The sequence below is a fragment of the Trachinotus anak genome, unplaced genomic scaffold, assembly GCF_046630095.1.
Source record: "Trachinotus anak isolate AG129_WGS33_773 ecotype Australia unplaced genomic scaffold, CSIRO_AGI_Tana_v1 ptg000005l, whole genome shotgun sequence".
Classification (NCBI taxonomy): Eukaryota; Metazoa; Chordata; class Actinopteri; order Carangiformes; family Carangidae; genus Trachinotus; species Trachinotus anak.
The window spans coordinates 8,135,393-8,152,210 of NW_027273856.1; the positions used below are offsets into that span (position 1 = coordinate 8,135,393).

The following is a 16,818-nucleotide window of genomic DNA, read 5'->3' on the forward strand; positions in this document are numbered from 1 at the left end:
ATGTTTTTAGATTGATTTCCTGCCATCTCAGAGCACTGTTAAAATCAGCAGACTTTTTTCAGATAGCTGCCATGGTGACCATTTTGTTGCATTGCTATACAATAGGCAGCAGGGAGTAATTTGAAAGGTTTTTGTGCGTTCAAGAACACTCTGACATTCAAGCATAAAGAGTCAGTGACAGAGACAGTGATGTTTTTCAAAGTAAAAAACAGCCAAATGTTCCTCATTTTCCTGCCTGACTTTAGGAGCTTACACGTACCAGAATGCTTTGCATATTGGTTTTCTAGACGCTGTAAATCAGAGGTGAATGGACTTGCCATTTCTGTGTTGGTATATCTGCTCTCAGAAGTGTCAGTTCAGCATAGTGGATCTCCTTCTCTGCTCCCCTCTCCTTCCAGCTGTTAGCACTTATTAAAGTTCCACGGGGTGAAGGTGAACTCCTCTAAACTGGCAGAGCTTGAATCAGTTTCTACGTTGGTGGTCATAAAACCATGCGCAGGACGGTGGGTGGCATCAATTTCTGCCACATATGAATTTGCTCACCTGCTGATTCTATTGAAAATACTACACCTCTGCAGGGGAAGTGTGACAGGAAGAGCAGGTTTTGAGCCTCCTCTTCCTGAATCCTGAAGACAGAGCATGAACGTCTCTGAAGGCGCTCACATCATCCTAACAGAGTGAGACAGGACACAACACTGACAGTTCACGTTCGTACGCTCCCGTGAGACAGCACAGATGATTTGTGTTGGTGCAGTAAGTTGGTGCAGGACACAGAGCAAATCACACTTTGTAAAAATGTCCCACATTAACTCACGATAACTTCAGCTCATTGACGAACACGTTGCATTTCCTGTGACTACTTCATTATAAAAGTCAACTCATGGCTCACCACGTGAATGCTTTTAATGTGAAGCTGCAGCAGGAGGAAACGTTTAAAACTTAGCACAGGACATCTTCCATGGATGTCTCCACAGACACACAGATCATATTACTGCAGATATAAATACTTATAAACACTTTCATCACTGGACTGTCTCACTTTATCTTTCAGGATCTACCACCTGGATTTGAACCAGTTACCGTTTCTTCTGTTCCACCTCTCAGTCTGTTTTTGTTTTGATGTGTCTTCACTAAATCTGTTTGAGTCTTTTCCTCGTGTTCGTGGCTTCATGATGATTTGAAGGAGGATGAAGGGAGGAAACAGTGAAGACAACATGGTCGTTGATTTCTTTTAATTTCTTCTTCTTTGTCATGAAACAAGCCCTGATCATTTGAGTGAATTAGCCAATCAGAAGCTGCAGTGCTGATGAGGGGATGTGGTCCAGATGTGGTCCAGGATAAAAACTGATGTATTTGAGTTAGTTCAACTCAAAGATGCCTTCATAATGATACATTTACTATGAGGGGTTCAGCAATGCTCAATGTTACTTCAGTGTAACAGTGTAACATTGCTGTAATGTTGGCTGCTACTTGGTGTGGTCTACAGCCCGGATGCACTGACTGACATTTTAAACATCTCATCCTGGATTCAATAAAAATGATTTTAAACACTTTCATTTACACTGTTGACTAATGAGATAAAACATCTGTCCTGTCTCTCCTGAGCTGGATGCAGATCTAAGAAGAAGAAGCAGCAAAATAGTTAGCACCACTTGTGACTTGGATTTGGAGTTTTAGACAAAGTCACAGTATGACCTCTGAAGGGTTTGACTTCAACGTGCTGCTGATGGGAAGAGTTAAGATCACGTCTTCTTGTGCGTCTTCAAAAGATGGAAACTTTGACACCTTTTCAACATCTGGTTAAAATGCATCTCCTCCTCTGAGGTGACCTGAGTGGGTGGATTTGCTTCTTGGCTGCATTTAGAGATGTGATTCGTCAAAGATGCATGAAGTGACTGCAACAGCTGAAGAGTAAATGAAGTGTTTCTCAGTGTCAACTTGTTCCACTATCCCCCTCAGTTCTCTTCAAATAACAACCTGCTCTGCGCTGCATGAATCTACTTCTGTCATAAGTAACATGTAATCCAGCCAGTCTGCACCTCATTCACAACCAGCAGGGTTAAAGATTCAGCCTGTGTTTTTATTATTGTCAATAAATTCCCCTCTATACTTCCTGACCCCTGTCTGAGGGTCACAGCATCAACCTAAGATTTCATGGAGCTTTGTATGAACTTGGCTGAAGTGATTCTGGTGAAACTGGACTCTCTTCTACAGAAGCAGCCACGACTGTCATCATATATAATCCTGTCATCTCCAGAAATAGTTTTTCTCCTACAACAGGTTCATCATCTTGTTACCTCAAGAAAACAGAAGGTTGAATAAGAATAATTCACTGGGGATGACAGGATTAAAAATGAACTGCAGCCGTGGCCGCTGTCCTTACGTGCCCAGGCTGGACGTGGTCAGGTTTGGAGCTGCAGCCTCAGACAGAGAAGAGAAGTCAGACACCGAGACAGAGACAAACCAGTGCATTTCTGCTTCGGCTCTTTTCTCACTCAAACAGGAATAAATAGTTAATTTGGTAAGGATTATTTTTAACGGTGGAAAAAATCTAAATCATATAGATTCAAGTTGGTCAATTGCCCATGGCAACTAACATTCATGCAGAGATGCCAAGAACGAAAAGCATGGATGTATTATTACAAGGTCAAAGCAGTTTATGCAGTCCTGGGATCTGAATTTGACCTGTTGAATTTGAGCAACTTGAATCTATATAATTTGAATTTTTAACACTTTGAGGTTTCATTCTGATTTTGTGAACATTGAATCACAAGTTTAATTCACAGCCAAAACAAAATTCAGATGCATAATTTCAATGCAAAAAAAAAATCAGTGCTAGAAATTCACAGGCTTTACAATTTCAAAATCTAGTAGGACAGTTTTGCTTCCACATTGGAGTCAATGCAACAACACTGTTAGTGTGTAAACAGACGCCTTTAGAGCCTTTAGTTCCACCTGGGTAAAAAAATCACCAGCTGCCGCTGCATGAGACTGATATCCACCTTCTCATCTCACACTCAGAGAAAAAACCATCAAATAAGATATTTGCATAATGAAATATTATTTTAATGTCACTAATTTCAATGAATTCTTTTTCAGTGCACAGGTAAAGTGTGGATTTCCAGTGATGTGTGTTTGTGTCAGTCCACCTCTCTGCATCTCACCCAGCACCAAACCTCAGTGCTGTGACAGGTAGATGAAGATATGACTCAGTTTTCACAGAAACTGAACATCTGGACAGATGTGGCTTTAACCTCAGGGTACTAGGAGCATCTCTCTACTGTTAGCAGCGGTTTCCTTGGTAACTACAATGGGATGTTGTAATCTCTGACGTATTATGCAGGATGTTGGGCCAAATAATTAGAAGCTGTCTCACACACACACACACACACACACAAGCACACACTGTTTAAAACCCGTGTAGCTCAGAGTGGAGACATGTGCACATTACAGTAACATTAATAACCATTGGTACGTCCCACTGCAGCAACATGTTACAGATGGATCATGTTCATGTGTATTCATGAGACACAGGATCATCCACAGTGGAGGCTGTAAACACACAGAAGACGGAGGCTAAAGAGGAGCAGGTGGTTGAGAATCTCAGTCCACTCACTGAGGACTTTAAACATCAAATATGCAGCACGACTGAAAACAAATCACTAAGACACGCAGTGATCATCATTATCAGTCTGGATAATTTCTGAAGCTTTCAATTCCATTTCATGATCTACATCCAAAGCCGGTGTGCACGCTTACTTACATATAAATAAGCAAGTATGTTTTGGGGTTAATATAAAGATAAGGATGATGTATTTTTATATATAATTCACATATCTTGCAAGTTGCTTTTGAATGTCAGTAAATTAGTAAAATGTTGACTAACAACAGAGACCAAAGCATCACTGAGATCAGCACTTGGTTGAGGTTACAGGGAATGATCGTGCACTTGGTCTAATACAGAGAAAAGTTTGCAGTGCAGAGATGTGAGGTGATAATTAATGTTTACAAATTGTTTTTTTTTTTTGCCTGAACCTCAGCACAGACTGGATTCAGTGAATCCTGGTCTTTATGTACCCACCCTTCAGCCTGACCACTAGATGTCGCACTACACCACCAGCATCTCAGACTAAACCATAGCCTGTCTTTAAACCTGGACGTAGACTCTTGGTGTGAAAAGTGAAGCCAGTGCTGAAGAGCCTTAAAGCTGCATTCTATCTAACGACCATCAGGGGGCGACTCCACTGGTGGTAAAAAGAAGTCTGATTATATTGAAGTCTATGGGAAAATGTCTCTACTTCTAACTGATTTATTACCTCAGTAAACGTTTTCCTGATGAGTTGATGGTCTCAGTCTCTAGTTTCAAGTTTTCTTCAATACAACATGATGTTAATTTTTTTAAATTATGCTCCATTAAAGCAGGGGATGCATTAGGGGCTACCATGTGATTGCCAGACTGTACCTGACAATCAGGATAGAGTACAGAGCAGGTCAGATCCACCCCTCACTCCTCCTTAGCTTCACCTGTCCTCTAAATATGGTTTCTTCTGGTTTCAAAAAAACAAGATGGCGACAGACAAATTACAAACTGGAGTCTTCAAAATGTCAGCTCACAAACCAGTGGGCTGACAGTTGACAAAAGCGAATGCTTTATGCCACACCTCCGACCTCTGAGCCAGTAAAAACTTCAAAAAGTTTATGGATGTTTTGTACCAGCAAAACTAGCAAGAGGTTGTGACTCCCAACCTTTCAAGAGGTCTAGAAGTCAAATTCTCTGTCCATTCCTCCATTGTTTGTAATCCTTCAGTCTGTAAGGGTCCACAGATCACAAAAATTAAATGTTTTTTCATAAAAGTATTGCAAGTTATGAATATTGTCATGAGAAGTCCATAGCAGACTATTAAGTGATTATTTTCATTCATTTCTCTTTCCTGTTGCATTAATGCTGCGTCAGAGGGGATGATGTGTTCGTTAGCTTTCTCCAGGTGACTCCAGGAGGCGTGGAGGAGGAGACTGAGTGCTGAGTACCCGAGTGAAAAAGCGATGATGCGATTCTTTCAATCGGAGAAAGCGCAGCTTTTAGTTACTGTCTTTGTTTAGCATCGGAGCTTGAAGACAGACATTGTACGTGTCAGTGAGACTAAACAATGGGAGATGGGCACTAGTGCATGAGACAGAGGGGGACCTGCCCTGAATGGTTTAAAAGGTTTTAAAGCAGCGAAATGCTTTATTTTCTTCTGGTCCTTATTGAGGAGTTAAACTGTGCTCAGGCATTTGTTTTCCTTTTACAGAGGTTTATAGGCTGAATTAAAAAGTCCTCCATTCCCGTAATACTACACCCAGAGGTCTGAGACTGCACACAGAGGCTTTTGACAAGATTTAGAAGGAATATAATGGGGTTTTTAATAGTTTTTATACAAAGTATATCCCAGTTATTGTTATCCATTATCACTTTTTTTCAGACGAGGACAAAAAAATACCATATATGAGCTGATGTAGTTTAGGTTAAGATTTAGTCACATGCATAACAAGCACATTTTCAGAAAATAGATGTTACATTTCAAATGATGTCTAATAAATGCATTTTAGCCTTAAAGTTCATAAGCTTATTACATTTACATAAACAATTGTATGCAAATTAGTTAAAAACAGTAAATGCAGAAAAGTTGCATATTATACCTTTAAATATCTTCAGAGCTAATGAAAATAAAATCCCATGATGCATCATGACTTCTCAGTGCGTGGCGAGGAGAGCAGCAACAAGAGACAGTGTCAGTGTCAGACGGAGGAGGAGACACAGGCCTGATGAAGAAAGACAAAGCTGAAAGGTTGAGACGAAGGCTGTCGATGAAAACCCAGGAATGCACTGAGGCCATGAACAGACTGTATAAGTATAAAATATGTAAAGTTCAGTCTTTCAGCTGAGTCTCCTTGAAGAGTCATTGAAGAGTCTGTTTGACACACAGCAAGGTCGGTGTGTGGGAGAGCAGGTGTGTGTATTATGTAACAAACTGAGGTGTGTGTGCTGCATATCCTCACCAGTACAGTGAGCTGTATGTGTGACAGATCCAGGTGGGGGCTCTGGTGTCAGGGACACCTGCTGACGCAGGTGGAGGTGACACCTGATGACACTGAGCCCAGACAGATTTTCTTCAATAACACTTCACGAACAAGGACAGTGAACCACTCTTGTGGACACATGGTGATGTTAACACAAACACATTCTTGAAGCTGCAGAATCTAATGGTCAAGATGCTTTTAGCAAAACTCTGGATATTTAGCTTTTTCAGCCTTCACTGTCCACCTTTGGAGTGCAGAGGTGGGCTGGCAGGGGGACCTGAGGCAATTCTCAGTAAGGAGTACATGAAGTTGCAGAGGTTTAAAATGCACCTGATCCCTGTATCAAAATGAAAATGGCGTCAGAGAATCTCATCCTCATGGACGAGGCACTGGTGTGTGTCTGAAGGCTTCCCAGCATGAACTAGGGCATCATGAATGTTTTGTTCTCAGAGAGCTGAAGACAGATGTGGAAGTTCCTCTGTTTGATGGTTGGGTTACTACGGTGGCCCTGAACAAAACAGAACAACATTTCAGATTACAGAAAATCGGGAGCTCTTTTGGGGGGTTCCAGCTGAGTAAGTTAAGTTTCCTTTAACTTTCCCCTTAACTGCAGAATTGGAAGCTAACTTCAGCGTCTTATGCGACAGCCCTCCTGATATCACTTGTTGAAGAGTGGCCTCCAAGTCATTTTAATGTCATGATATGTTGACAGCATATCAAGAATTACATCATATGTAGGTGCTTTCACTCTCCTCCTCCATACTTTCAAACTCAGTTTGAAATTTGTGCAGAAACACTGTGGAGAGTACATAGAAGGAACAGGAAATGACATGCAATTATCGCCAGGGATTCTGTCCAATCACACACAAGAGGTGTTGTCCCGCCCTTTCTGTGATCTAAAATGTTGCTTTGTTTTGTGAATTGTTGTTGTGTTTTCTGAAATGCTATTTTGTTTTCAGGAATTTTGTTGTGTTTTGACCTTCAGGGCCACCATACTACAATGAAAGACGCAGAAATTCCAAGGATGTGAGGACAAATGTTCTCTTTTCCAGTAGAGGCAGTAAAAATTAAATCTGGTGTCGTACTTTTACGTAAAATGAATAGTCGTAATAGTCGTAACACATTAAGAAAAATATAATATGACAAGTCTTGAAGAAAAAGCATCACAATGACACAAAACTGTACTTTTCCAAGAAATGAGAGTAATGGTTCACTTTATGATAAAAAAATTGTAATTTTATTTTACACACTCTTGTAAAATTATAATATTACTTCCATAGTATTACAACTTTTTTGTCTGAGAAATACAACTACAAATTCTGATATTACATGTTTTTCTTCAGCTTGTAATAGTATGACTTTTGTTAAGGTATAACTTTATTTCAATACATTGAATTCATTCTAATTACAAAACTAATTGCAATCACATAATGACTTTAAAAAAAGTTTGCAATAATATGATATAATTCTCCAAAATTATGTTTTAGTTCTTATACATTTAATTTTATTCTTGTAAAATTACAACTTTATTTGGATTTTTTCATGAAATTACAACTTCAACTTTATTTTTTAACATTTACTTTACTTTGAAAAACAAAATGAATTTTCCTTGCACAAATAAATAACTTTTTTATATAACAGCATATTACAGCCTTTGCACTTAACATCAAGACTATACACTCACCGGCCACTTGTTTAACTGCCCGTTAACACAAATATCTAATCAGCCAATCACATGGCAGCAACTCAATGCATATAGGCAGGTAGACATGGTCCAGACGACCGGCTGAAGTTCAAACTGAGCATCAGAATGAGGACGAAAGGTGATTTAAGTGACTTTGAACGTGGCATGGTTGTTGGTATTTCAGAAACTTTTCCTGCACAACCATCTCTAGGGTTTACAGAGAACGGTCTGAGGAAGAGAAAACATCCAGTGAGCAGCAGTTCTCTGGGTGAAAATGCCTTGTTGATGCCAGAGGTCAGAGGAGAATGGCCAGACTGCTTCGAGCTGATAGGAAGGCAACAGTAACTCAAATAACCACTCATTACAACCACGGTCTGCAGAAGAGCATCTCTGAACGCACAACACGTCACACCTTGAAGCAGAGGGGCTACAGCAGCAGGAGACTGCACCGGGGGCCACTCCTGTCAGCTAAGAACAGGAAACTGAGGCTACAGTTCACAGGGGCTCATCAAAACTGGACAATAGAAGATTGGAAAAACCTTCCCTGGTCTGATGAGTCTCGATTTCTGCTGTGACGTTCGGATGGTTGGGTCAGAATTTGGTGTCAACAACATGAGAGCATGGATCCATCCTGCCTTGTGTCAACGGTTCAGGCTGCTGGTGGTGTAATGGTGTGGGGGATGTTTTCTTGGCACACTTTGGGCCCCTTAGTACCCACTGAGCATCGTTTAAACGCCACAGCTTACCTGAGTGTTGTTGCTGAAGTTCAAATCATCTCAAACTGGCTTCTTGAACATGACAATGAGTTCACTGAACTCCAATGGCCTCCACAGCCACCAGATCTCAGTCCAACAGAGCACCTGTGGGATGTGGTGGAACAGGAGATTCACATCATGGATGTGCAGCCGACAGATCTGCAGCAACTGTGTGATGCTGTCATGTCAAATGGACCAGACTCTCTGAGGGATGTTTCCAGCACCTTGTTGAATCTATGTCATGAAGAATTGAGGCAGTTCTGAAGGTAAAAGGGCTCCAACCCTGTGTGTGTAAATTTTTTGTTCCCCCAAATTACAACTTTTTTGTCATTACATTGATAAAATTCTTTTTCTTGATAAATTACACCTTTATTCTTTAAGTATTACAAATACCTAATAATTTTCAGTGACTATGACTTAATGACCATTTTCTAGAAATACTGTGACTTTCTCTCTTTCATTCTTTCTTTCTTCCTTTCTTGGCCCCAACACCAGGGACAGATTTCTGTCAAATTCTGAGAAATCTGCACATTGGTGCTTTGATTTTCTGATCTCTTGCATTTTGTATTAATGATGATAATAATCATAACTTTATTTGTCTAGCACCTTTAAAAACATTTAAAAAGGTAATGGTGTTCAAAAGCAGGAGCGAGGGGGAGTTACAGACGGAAGGATCTCAGCATCTATTCATTAAATCTTTGCATCCTGCTGTTCTGAGGTTAATATGCATAATATCCTTTTTTTATGTTTTTCCACCTTCTCATTCATATTTCCACCAGTTCTAGCATCCAAATCTTGCTCTGCTGCCCGTCTAAAATCTGCGCTCTGCATTATTTATCACCGTCTGTTTTTTCCTCTAACTAGCAGCAACAACCCATTTTCAGATAGAAGATGAGGAGGTGGGAGGTAAAAGAGCAAGCAACAGAGAGAGAGAGAGAGAGAGACAGAACATGTCAGCGTGCTACATAAACAAGTGTCTGACAGCAGCGAGGGAGAGGGAGTGCAGGCGGAGAGCGTGTGGAGAGGCAGAGGAGGAGAGAGTGGCAGCTTTAAGCAGCTCACAGATCAGTGCATACTGACAGACGCACAGCGGCTGATGGGCAGAGGGAGGCAGGGAACGCAAGACTCTCACCTTCCAGGAGGAGATGGAGGAGGGGACCAGACCTACTGGCCATTTTCACCATCGCAGCGCTGAGGCTGGGAGGACGGCAGCTGCAGAGAGGAGGTAAGTTAACACGCACACCTGCAAGAATTAAAGTTAATCACCAGAGTGAGCGAAGGGCGATGGAGACGAGGCTGTCACGAGTCCATGAACAGGTTCAGATGATTCCTGTTTCTTTTTTTTTTTTTTCTTTTTTTAAAAAAAACATTTCCATGAAAACAGGCTGCTCAGTGAAGATGCATTTTTACCTGCAGCAGCAGCACAGATGTCTGACCTTCATCTTCTCTATGGTCATCAGTCATTTCACATTACAGCAGTGACAACTAAATCACAGTCCACTGTGTCATCACTGTCAGAATCCACAGATGTTAATCAGACCGGCTCCATCAGACGCAGCACATGACAGTTATTGAGTGATTATCAGTTTATCAGCATTCATATACACTTCATATCAATCCCACAAATAACAAATGAGCATGGACTTGCCATGACTGTGGTCCCTGGTGAGTAACTAGTGGTGTGTAATGAGATTATATAATTCAATTATAGGATAAATGTAACTGTAATCTGTTACAGTTACTGAGAAAAAGAAATGTAATGAAATTACAGTTACTAATCAAAATGTTGAAATGCTGAATGTATTCAGTTCTGTAAAAAGCTGATGTGAGATTTCTATAGAGACTGAACGAATGGTCAGTGAAAGTCACAAGTAAATCAAATGTGATCAAGTCACATTAATTATTACATTTTGAACAGGGTAATTAGTAATCTGTAACCTATTAGATTTCATTCATTCACTCATTACGATACTTCACCCTCCCAACACTCTCAGTGCACTGGCATCATGTTCAGTTTCCTTGATAAGGATCTGAAGTTTTATCTTCAAGGTTTTTCCTTAAAACGTTAAGTGTTTAAGGTTTTCTCCTTATCTTTGTGTTATACTTAAGGATTCACTTACCGCTGCACAAAAGACCTTAGCAATCAAAGTAAGGAAAATAAATAAAGGTACTTCTGACTCCATCTTCACTGTGACTTGGTTGAGTTTCTGGTGATGAATATAGAAAATGAACAGGAAGAGTATGTCGTGACCAGGAGACACCCTTAACAATGATGTAGAATTTTGCTGCTGTAAAATCTCTTTCACTGCTGCAAATGCCTTGACTCTTTTCCTTAAGTAAGGAAACCTGTTAAGAGATTCTGTTCTCCCTTAGCTAAGGAGAAATTAAACCTGAAGTGATGCACTGAAAACTTAAGGTGTTTTGTGCAACTGGCCCCCGGTCCTACAGTGAGTGAATATAAGTAAGACACTGATGTGTTTAAGTGTGTCACCTGTGACTGATGTTTGATTCTTGACACTTTTAGCCGCATATTGACTAATAGTAAATAAATATATTAATCAAATGATTTTTTTTTAAATCTGAAAAACACAAGGAAAAAAGAAGGAAGGAGGGACTGCTGTTCACTTCCTGTTTTCAACTTCCTTTCCCTCTTCCTAACCTTAACCATATTTAAAATTGTAACCATGACAACAAGGCTCTCCTAACCCTAACAAAGTAGTCACTTTAACCCAAACCGTAACCATAGTGTTGCAGTAGTTTCTTCTAGCACAGACACATGATGTCGTGCTGGTGGTGGTGTCATTGTAATTTCATAGCTATGAATGTTAATGTGGCCCTTTGGTCCCCGGACAGGGCTCATTAACACCAGACCGTTGTGTGTAGGGGGCTGTGGCAGAGAGTCAGAGCAGAGTCGTCTAGAAGCAGGGTTATGCAGCAGCTCCTCACCATGCCGTTTCAGAGCCTCACGCCCTGCCGAGATCAGACGGGTCAGACGTCACCATCGTCCTCACAAGTGAAACCTTCAGGCTCCTGTGCCTGTGGAGCCACAGCAGTCAGAGTCAGTGCCAACAGGCTGCCCACTGACTGCACTCAGAGCAGGTGGCTCTGACCGCTGGGACTGAACACAATGCACGTCAATTAGTTTATTGATTGGCTGATCACTTGTATTGACTGACTGCATATGACACTATAAATATTCAGGGTTCAGGGTTTTAGAAATGCTGCGTCCCAATCCCCCTCAGCACCCTCCCACCCCACTGAGGACATTTTTGATCAGCCAGCAAAAAAAACAAAAAAACAAAAAACAAAAAAACAAATCTAGTTATTATTATCATTTTCAGGCAGGTATATTTTCCTGAGGCTCTGACTATAAAAGCTTTTTCATGCAGCCAGGAGAGAAGGTCAGAAACAACAATGCCCTCTGTCTTTTATCTTTTGTCAAATTGAGGATTCAGAGTGTAAGAGACACCACAAAGACACAGTGTAATTTCTGCCTGATGAAATGAAAATGCAAACTTCTCACAACCCCCAATTTCCCAGAAACAACACTGACCATGTGACAGCTATGTGCACAGAGGTGCCTATGAGTGTTTGGTAACTGCCTTAGAAAAATGCACAATGCTGAGCTGATGTTTGGTTTAGAACTGGGTCTACCTGTGACACAGGAAGATGATGTCCCACCGATGGAAATAACTGTCAATATTCAAGTATTATCGCTATTATCTTATTTTAAAAAGAGAGAGAATGAAGGTGTTTCCCTTCAGAAGTGTTGGTGGAGCTGTTTATCCAGTCGGTGTCATTAAACCACTGCAGAAGAAGAAGAGGTTGTTAACAGAGCTGCAGTCAAAGCTCAGAAAACCACATGAAAAACATGATGGAGATCTGATATTTCTGTTCTTGTATTTACGTGAGGAAGGTTCCAGTCTCCTCATCATCCCCCACACGGATCTGATGTCGTTGTTTGTGTTGTTTAAAGGACATGATGGATGGTTAAAGGACCAGGCTTCATGTAGCTTAAGTCCTGATTTATTTGCTAAGTTCGTTTCCTGCACAGGCATTTTTAGTACCTGCTAACTATATTTATATTACATATTATATATATGATTTATAATATATTATCTATATTATATTATATGATATATGAAATTCATATTATATTATATCATATTATATTAATTTCTCCCGATTTTGTTGCTCAGTGCAGGAATTTTCAACATATACTCATGCTCAGGGTTGTGCTGACAGTGAACACCTCCTGCCTGGGGGCCAGGATCCTGAGGGCCTCAGGTTTACCAAAGTTTGAACTGCTTTTTTGTTATTTCATGATAAATTATATTCAGTTTTGTTTGTTAAAGCACATTGTCATGAATACTGAACAGATGAGGGCCAATCCCCTCATTGTGTTTTAACGACCTCTGTTATTTTCGCTAATACTCAAATACAAAGCACAGAGCATGAAGGTTTCTTCAAATCCAACTGGACCAAACTGATGATGGATTATTTCAGACAGGAGATTTAGTTGATTTCTGGCTCTGAGCAGCATGTACAGAAGCTGCACTGCGCTCACTGTTAGGGCGTTTATGGAAGTCCATCCGTGACAAAACTCCTGAGAAAGCAATAGACACATTTTCAATCAACACATCCATGTTTGAGAGGTTTTTAGAGAAAGAGATGATAGGTCGTGAACGTAATCAATGTTTTAAATCTGTCAGAAGAAGAAGAAGAAGAGAAGAGATGGAGTGAGCAGTACGACTTCCTTTTGCTAGTTTCTTCTAACTTGCGTGATATTAGCTTTGTCAGTTTTATCCCACAAATTGAAAGTCGTGAAAATAAAAGTCAATGAAATAAATGAAATGAAACAAAAACCTACTGAAAAGTTCCAAATGTGAGACAAACTGTAAACTAATGACTTTCTTTAAACATAATCTTATTTAAAAACCTGGATGTACCTAATAATATACTATATTTTTCTTAAAAAAAAAAAAAAAAAAGTAAGCTAATGTTAACGTAGCATGATCAACTTAACATCGTTGTCTCTGCAGGCACTGAGCTGCCCACCAACATCATTAGACGTTGATTTTAGGTTGTGTGTACTCTGGGACGTCAGGTGACCAAAATTCAGCGTCAGGACGTCTAATGCCAACTTTAATTTATCGTAGAATGCTGACATTGCTGACGTTGATATTTTGTTGGTTTTAAGTTTTGTTGTTAAATAACCAAACTTCTTATACCAACGTGATCCTCACACATAAAATACAGACATTCCAATTATGAGAAAAAAAAAAGAAAACTTCTGCTTAACATCACAATCAGCCAACGCTGGGTTCTGATGTCGACCTTAGTCCAACGTCTCTCTGATGCTACAGTGACGTCTGGAGCCTGCTGAGAAAATATGCTTCCATTTGCCTCTCTGTAGAAGTATTTTCAATTTTATCTTCAAAAAACAAAACGTACATCTGACAAAATAAAAATCTTTGGTATGGCAAAAATGTTTATACACTGTTTCCCATTATTTGAGGTTTAAGAAGTTTTAATGTGTCGTCTTCTTCTGCAGTGGTTTAATGCTCCAGCCTCACAGTCACATAATAGCCGTGGATGGAAACAAGGATTAATAATTCCTTCTTGACAATTTTATGGACATTTGGTGAAAATTTGTGCTACATTTGGATGGAAACTTGGCTGTAGACTGAAAACTAAGAACCACATTTTGAAGTTTTAGTCCTTGACAAAGGATTTGAACTAAATCAAATGAGGTCCAGACAGCTTTCAATGACTTCCCCACATGTCATCATAACTCTGAAATGTGTGGGATGCGGGGCGCGTCATTTTGATCTTTAAACACGCACCCATCTGACATTCCAGGACGCGGCGCTGTCCAAAACACCTGCAGGAAGTTGTGAGGAACCTGAGATCACATTTTCCTGTCAATCTCGGCCCGCTCTCAGATCCTGAACTGCCGCTGGATTAAATCAATTAAACTGTTGCTCATTCAATTTTCGTACTTTTATTTACTGCAACATTTGAGTGACAAGTCTGATTCACACTGCAGGGCAGGCAAAATATCTCAAAGTGCTGTTTACTGAGAGGAGACTTGGTCCGTGTGTGACAGCTCTGACAGACAAGGAAATGTTAAAGGCGCCTAGAGGGGATAACAGCATTAAAAGTTCGTCTGATTCATGCCGTCCTCCTCCCGTCCTGGCTGTGTAACAGCTCTGGAGGAGCAGCGTGTGAAATGTATTTGAAGCATCTGCAGGAGAGGTCTGTGGTAACTGATGGTAACTGATGATGTGCATTGATGAGCTGTGCCTTTAATGTCCAGCATCTCCAGGCCGGATTTAAAGGGGTCGACGTGGTGAAGGTGTCAACTCAGTGAACATAAATCCATGTATCTCAGGGGGCTGCAGCAGATCTCAGACAGCTGCTCTACTTCTTTCATGAAATTCCCCACAGCCATGGGAAGATGATTAAATCAGCACATTAAGAGAAACCGGTTTTTCCTCAGTTTTATTACTTCATATTGAGGAATTATTATATTCTTTTTCTTCTTACTGGAAATTGCAACATCAGTATAATTAAATCTCCTGAATATACAGTCCGAGACCACTTTCCCATTGGATTGAATGGTATCTTGTATCATTTTTAAGTCAAAATGACTGATGGGATTCTTATTTTAAAGCCCCTCTGTGTTATTTGTTGGAAATTTTGGTTCAATCATACAAGTTTTGGGGGGTTTTAAAATCATAGAAGTTCATCATCTGAGGAGCATGAATGTGCTCACAATATTGTATGGGTCAATTCTGGCCTGATGTGGAGGATTGCAACTGCCAAAATCTAAAATAAATAAATAAATGAACTAAATGAACTAAAATAAATGAATATGCCATTAAAAACATAAAAATAATATTAAAAATAAATACAGGCTGTAATTTATTGATATTTCTGTTTTAATTTGCTTCTGTATTTATTTACCTTTGTATAAAATTCTCTATTTATTTACTTTCCTATTTAAATTTCCAGTGAAAGGATATGTCACAGAAATTACCGGGGAACATAATTCCAAACCAAAAACTTTTGATTATCATTTTCTATTTTTTCAAACTATTTTTTTATGTTTTCATTGTTTAAATAAATGACAGTTCAAACACTGTCAGGAATAAAATTTGAAAGAGAAATTTCTAAAAATGTAAATTGGCGAATGCTTTATTTACAAATCCTTGTAAATAAAGTTACATAATAATACTTTGATGAAATTGAAAAAAATAATATTAATATTAATATTGTATTAGCAGCGTCTAGCAGATTGTTTTTCCCTTTTCTTTTTGTTTTTTTAATTTATCATTGTATTGGATGATTTGAGCATTTGTAGGCTGCAGTTCAGGAGGAACATCCTTCACTGTGACGCACAGTGAAACACCTGCTGCTGCACACACTGATATTTTCTCACCGGTCACATCCCCTCAGCTGTATGGAGTAAAGTATGGAGCACTTTGCTAAAGCAAAACGTACAACAGCATCTAACTTCAGGTCAGAATATTCCCTCTTTATTTCTTGTTGACAGCTACATTAATATTTTTTCTAGATCCTCTAATATGAGGACTGACAATGTGTTAAAAAAGTTAAAATAAAAAAATTTTATGAGAATTTGCGAGGAAAAAAAATCTGTGACAAAACAAAATTTGCCCAGAATGTCCGGTTAGGTGCTAAACTCTGCTCTGTCAGTGTCTCTCCACTGTACTTACTCCATATGTATCAGCACTGACTCCTGAAGTCAGGTGTGCCGTGGAGAGTTTTCTTCAGAGCTGAGTTTTATCTGCCACTGGTGGAGGTGGTGGTGATAATCTACAAGACGAGATGGTTAGAATACGTTTGGTTTTCAGTTGTGTTGTTAAGTAACCAAAATCCACCGTGTTTCAAACGTCCCATCCCAACGTCATCTTGACATAAAATGCAGATATTCTGATCGCGAGTGAAATCATCGTCTGCAACATCTTCTAAACTTCACAGTGTCAGTGAGCCGGCGTCTGTCTGAAAATACAGAAACACACAGTAACTTGAGTTTTTCAGGTCCTTGGTTTTAACAGTTGTACCGTTACTGTTGAACTGAGTTGAAACACAACACACACATTTAACAGTGTGATCATCAGACTCTCTGTTCGTGCTGTTTGCTTTTATTACTGGCACACAATGAATCTTGGGATATGGTGGCCCATGAAGCATCCACCTGTTGGAGCCTCTGTTGTCCAGGAAAAGAAGGACACACCTGAAGGAGCCTTTGAAATGGGACAGTGTAGTCGCACTGTAGTGACACGATCAGTCTTC

General features: G+C 39.8%; 1 long non-coding RNA gene across 1 annotated transcript in view; it reads left to right on the forward strand.

Annotated features, from left to right (window-relative positions):
- LOC139621558 (uncharacterized) overlaps positions 1-16,818 on the forward strand; it is a 292,521-nt gene that overhangs the window by 167,293 nt on the left and 108,410 nt on the right. The window lies entirely within an intron of this gene.